Below are 5318 nucleotides of genomic sequence, written 5' to 3'. Positions count from 1 at the left end.
CACACACACACAAACTCACACAAAAGCTGTAAAGCCTGTAACATATAATGAAAAGACAAGTAAGGTTAAAAATGTCCAGACAAAGCATTTTGAGATAAAACATCTCCAAAAGAACCACTGAGTTCATTTTGTGTTAACTAGCTACTGCTGGGCATGGGGCCTCCCTTAAGTGTGGTTCGTATACCCAATGAGGTGCCATTGGAGAAAGCTGACTTTTCCTTTTCAAGTGGTTACCTCTTAGAGATTCTGGGTTACTGATGGGGCTCATGTCTGGTTCCCCTCTCACTATTGGGACCCCATCTGGCCTGCACCTGTGCAGGTCCTGTGAATACACTCTCCTCTCTACCTCACAGTTCCCTGATTCAGCAGATGGCTTGCCTGGATGTTTGCAGCATCTTCCTCCTGCTTCTCCTGATCCCGCTGCTGCACCCTTGGTCCTCTGCCATGCTGCAGTCAGAGAGATGCAGCCAGGATCCAGCCCTTTTCCTAGAGGGGGATCAAGGCATGTGTAGCCCATTGGCTCTTCTCTGTTTGGGTTTGGAGCCAAACAGCTGGGCAAATCTTTTTTTTTTTTTTTTTCGAGACAGGGTTTCTCTGTGGCTTTGGAGCCTGTCCTGGAACTAGCTCTGTAGACCAGGCTGGTCTCGAACTCACAGAGATCCACCTGCCTCTGCCTCCCGAGTGCTGGGATTAAAGGCGTGTGCCACCATCGCCCGGCCCCTGGGCAAATCTTGTCTATCATTTTGACATTAGCGTGATGTTGGTTAAATTGTTGACCAAGGTATTTCAGTGTCAAAATACACAAATTAGTGCTAAATAATGTCCATCCTGTGAGTTTGTGGCCGTCAATAAACGTGTTACCCTGTTTTCAGAAAGCCTCTAGTCATTGCTTATTCAACGTCAACAAGCTGTCTTGTCTGCAATGTTTATAGTGGCCACTAGATGGCCACACTGTGATTCAATCGTCTTCCTTGAGAGCCGCTTCACTTCATTGACCAACTAAGTTCTCCACCTCTCCTCTTCTTCTTTATAACGTTCTTTCTTGCGTCATTGCCTGTGCTGTCCCTACTCAGGATTCCTGGTTTTCCTTCTGTAGGCCTCACCTCCTGCAGGATGACTCTCTGATAGCTCTTTGCACACTACCCTGGGCCAAGCTGTGGTCTGTGAGCTTATGGAGGGCAGGGCGTCTACAGAGCAGGTGCAGTGCCCATATAGTGGAAGCGCTCCACATTTGCTGAACAAATACCCGTGTGTTAGCCAGTCTCAGCTAGACGTTTACATTGGCTGTATCACCTTTAACAAGTCTCTTAACCTTTCTGGGTCTCAGTTACCTTATTTCTAAATGGATATTAGAATGAGGATGCTCCTTACATTGACAGTGACAGTCTGGTTTCAAGCTCTAGGGTGAGAGTTGCCATGATGTAGAGCCAGGGCCACCATGTATAGATATAGTACCTGCCTGCCAACCACTGCCCATGCCCGCTGCCACCTGTTACAATGGCTCATTTGATAGTGTTAGAGTTTGTTTTCCTCTTCCTAAAAACCCTTTTTAATGGAGGGTGGGGGGAGCCTAGGATTAATCTGGAGCCAATCTGGATCAGCTGAGCCTGGAGTCTCCCATGCCTGGAAAGCACAGACTCGACTTGTCCATCGCGGAATCACTTAAGTCACTTAAGATCATTGCGCCCTTTTCCTCTCCTGAGTCCTCAGAGCTTTGTCCAGGGTAGAGTTGAGGGCTGGCTTCTCCCCATAGATCTCTCCGCTCTGACGTTGTCTGGGTCAGCATGACCCTCCTATAATTAATTATGCAGCGGTGCCCCAGAGGCATTATGGGTGTTATTAGGATCAGCTCTTAGGAGTGTAGCAAACCAGTCAAAGAACCTGAGCCCTTCTGAGGCTTTTGCAAAGTATATGCTTTCTTACTCTTTCTTAAGGGTTATATCCATCGGCATTTAATCATTAAGCAATGGGAACCGTGTGTGTGTGTGTGTGGGGGTTCAGTTTGCTTTGAGGGCAAATACTTCCAAAAGTTGTTTACAAAGCAGGTGCTCTCTTTGCCAAGTACCTGTTTAGACAGTGCTCCCCAACCAGTACTGTTTGACATATCCTCAACAGCAAGCAGAGGACCAAGTTTACACAGCTTTATGAAAACAAAAACGCCCAGAACAAGCTCCAAAGCTACACAGAGAAAAATAAAAGCAAAAACAAAACAAACAAAAAAGGAGTCAATAACTTCCACTTTTCTGAGACATATAAAAAGTTTGGGGTCCGATAAGAGGAAGCACTGAAGGACTAGCTGAGGAGGTGTGAGGTTAGCTCTGGCTGGAACTTGTACTATGTTGACTAAAAGTGATGAAACAGACATCTTTTCTTGTTCTTGATCTAAGGAGAAAATCTTCAGTCTTTCAGGATAGAGTATGATTTTCTTATGAATTTTTAAAAGGCACAGGCTTTGCTTTTAATCAGGTATTTCCTTCTAATTCCAGTTTATAGAGTGCTTTTTTTAAAACTAGAAAGAGGACTGCATTTTGTTAAAAGATTTTTCTGTATAAATTGAGCTGACCTGGGTCTGAAAAAGCCTGGGTTAAAACCGGTCTCGCTGAACATAGCGGACAATGAGGACTACTGAGAACTCAAGAACAATGGCAATGGGTTTTTGATCCTACTGCATGTATTGGCTTTGTGGGAGCCTAGGCAGTTTGGATGCTCACCTTACTAGACCTGGATGGAGGTGGGTGGTCCTTGGACTTCCCACAGGGCAGAGAATCCTGATTGCTCTTTGGGCTGACGAGGGAGGGGGACTTGATTGGGGGAGGGGGAGGGAAACGGGAGGCGGTGGTGGGGAAGAGACAGAAATCTTTAATAAATAAATATAAAAAAAATTGAGATGATCCTGTGATTTCACCTCTTTATTATGTTGATGTGGATTCCACCGACCAATTTTTTTGTTTGTCTATTGAACCATTTTTGCATTTCAGAACTAAGCCCACTTGCTCATGGGGCTATGCAGTTACTTTTCTATTATAAAATATTAGTTGTAAGTACTGGGTCTTCCCGAGTTCAGGTTGTCCTTGTGGAACATTTTATTCCCTGATAATCTCTGTCTGTACTCTTCAGGGAAACACGGTCTTTGCTTTCTAGGCAGCTCTAGCTTGCCTGGGACTTGTGTGGACCAGGATGGTCTTCATCATGGAGATCTTTCTGCTGCTGCCTCCCAAGTGCTGGGACTAAAAGTGAGCGCCACCACCCCTGGCCTGGGGAAATAGTAAAGGTATTCATCCATTCATGCTACACTGGCAGGGGATTGTGTAGAAAGTAAACATGGGATCCACCTATGACTACAGGTAGCATTGGTGTGTAGTTAGTTAGGTTAGGTTAGGCAGAGATCTGGATCCCACAAAGAAATGTTGCAAGTATTAAGCAAGAAAAAGGACGGCCTCTTAGTGGCGTAGCATCTCCTGTTTTGAGATCTCAGAGCACTGTTTCAATAGAGGCTTTTGAGCAATACCTGGTGGCCAGCATCATAATTAATAGAACAATGGGTGAGAGTTAGGGGAAGAGGAAAGAAAAAAAAAATCAATGTTCTATTAAAAAATATATTTTTGTTTTCAGTGCAAGGGCCTGAACCCAGAGCCTTGTGTGTTAGGCAACTAACTACTCTGCCACTGAGCTACAGTTCCAACCCTCTTAATGGAAAATGTGTCAGAAAAGATTGACGGAGATGCTCCATTTACAAGAGGAATATTCACATTGTTGCCTATCATAATGATAAAAAGCCTCTGAAAACCATATATTATATATAAATTATATATAATTGATAACACTTTTTGAATTGTACCAGTGAGTAAAATTATGTGTTTGGGTTCTGAGATTCCTCTGAGATAGATGTGTCTAAGGGTGAAATGACTTGCCCCCCACCCCCCCAACCAGCAGTGTGCATTACTAATTGTGAGTATGGCCACAAGTCCTCGAGCTACCCCATAACTTGCAAGAGTAGTTATATGTGTGAAGAGCCCAGAAGTTTCTTTCATAAGTTAACCTGTAGGCTGGTGCACATGGGCACCGAGGAGACAAAAGGAGCACAGGAACTGTGCTATGCGAGCCTGCCTTGTTTCTACAGGGAGCTCTTGGTGTCATTGCATTTGAAGGCTAAATTTTCTTTATCTCTTTGAATATCATTGTTAAGATACGGATTTTATTAAACCTGAGATGGTGAGTCTTCTGTCTGATTAAGGTTTTTTAAGCCATCCCTTCTTTCACTCTGCTCCCATGTTTATTAGTGCCTTTGCCTGGTAGCAGAGCTGCTTCTTATGATTTCTCCATAATCAAAATGTCCAGAAATGCAAATGCCTGGTGGATGCTTGGTGAGAGAAGGCTGGTTCCAAGGACGACTTCCTATGATTGGACAGGTCAGTCCAATCCTTGGTCAAGTCCAAATCTTGGTCAGTTTCTCAAATCTTGGATTCTGTCTCTTCATTCACACTTCCCGCCTACCAAAAAGTTCTCTTTACTCTCCCAAATGCCATCAAAGTCACGTGCACATTCATTCCCCTAAGGCCCACTCCCACCACACTTGGCAAGCACCATCTTTTTTTTTTTTTTTTTTTTTTTTTTTTTTTTTTTTTAGTTGGGGAGAGCATGAGTGCATGCAGTCCCTCACTACAATAAATTATGAGTATGGAGGCTAGTTTCCCTCATTTGGGATACAGAAGTCAGCACATCTGAAGCGCAATGGATGAGCCTTGCCCCGGGAAAACAGCCTTCATGATTATAGTGTCTCTTCCACCAGGGAAGTATGCAGCATCTACTTTAGTCCATGTCTGAGCTTTCTAATTGTGTTTTTTCTTCTGGATTCTACTTTTACTCTCTCTAATCTATCACTAATATGTTCATTATCCATGCAACAGAAGCAAAACTATCCCCTCCTCTTTCTCTCTTTCAAGAGAGCTGGTCTTGAACGCATGGCTCTCTTGCTGGAGTTTTAAGAATGCAGCATCGTGTCCAGAAAAAGCTTCCCTAAAATACAGCTCACCTTAGGTCCACCTTTGGTTGAAAGCCTTTCAAAGGGCCTTAAAACACATCCAAATCTCTGATTAGGTTCAAACAAGTGATGAACTTAGAAATCTTTAAGTAGTCCCCATTCAGGCTTCCTAAGAGTAGTTAGCTCCAGAAACAGACTTAAACTACTTTTGTAATATTCTAAGTTTAGACTTTCTTATTCAAGATTCAAAACCAAAAAAATCATAAAGAAAAGTGCATATACATTTTATTTATTTACTTATTTGGTTTGTCGAGACAGAGTTTCTCTATGTAACAGC

This window comes from Alexandromys fortis, unplaced genomic scaffold (assembly GCF_014885135.2).
Source record: "Alexandromys fortis isolate MF-2015 unplaced genomic scaffold, M_Fortis_MF-2015_v1.1 scaffold_13, whole genome shotgun sequence".
NCBI classification, from domain to species: domain Eukaryota; kingdom Metazoa; phylum Chordata; class Mammalia; order Rodentia; family Cricetidae; genus Alexandromys; species Alexandromys fortis.
This window is presented reverse-complemented; position numbering follows the sequence as displayed.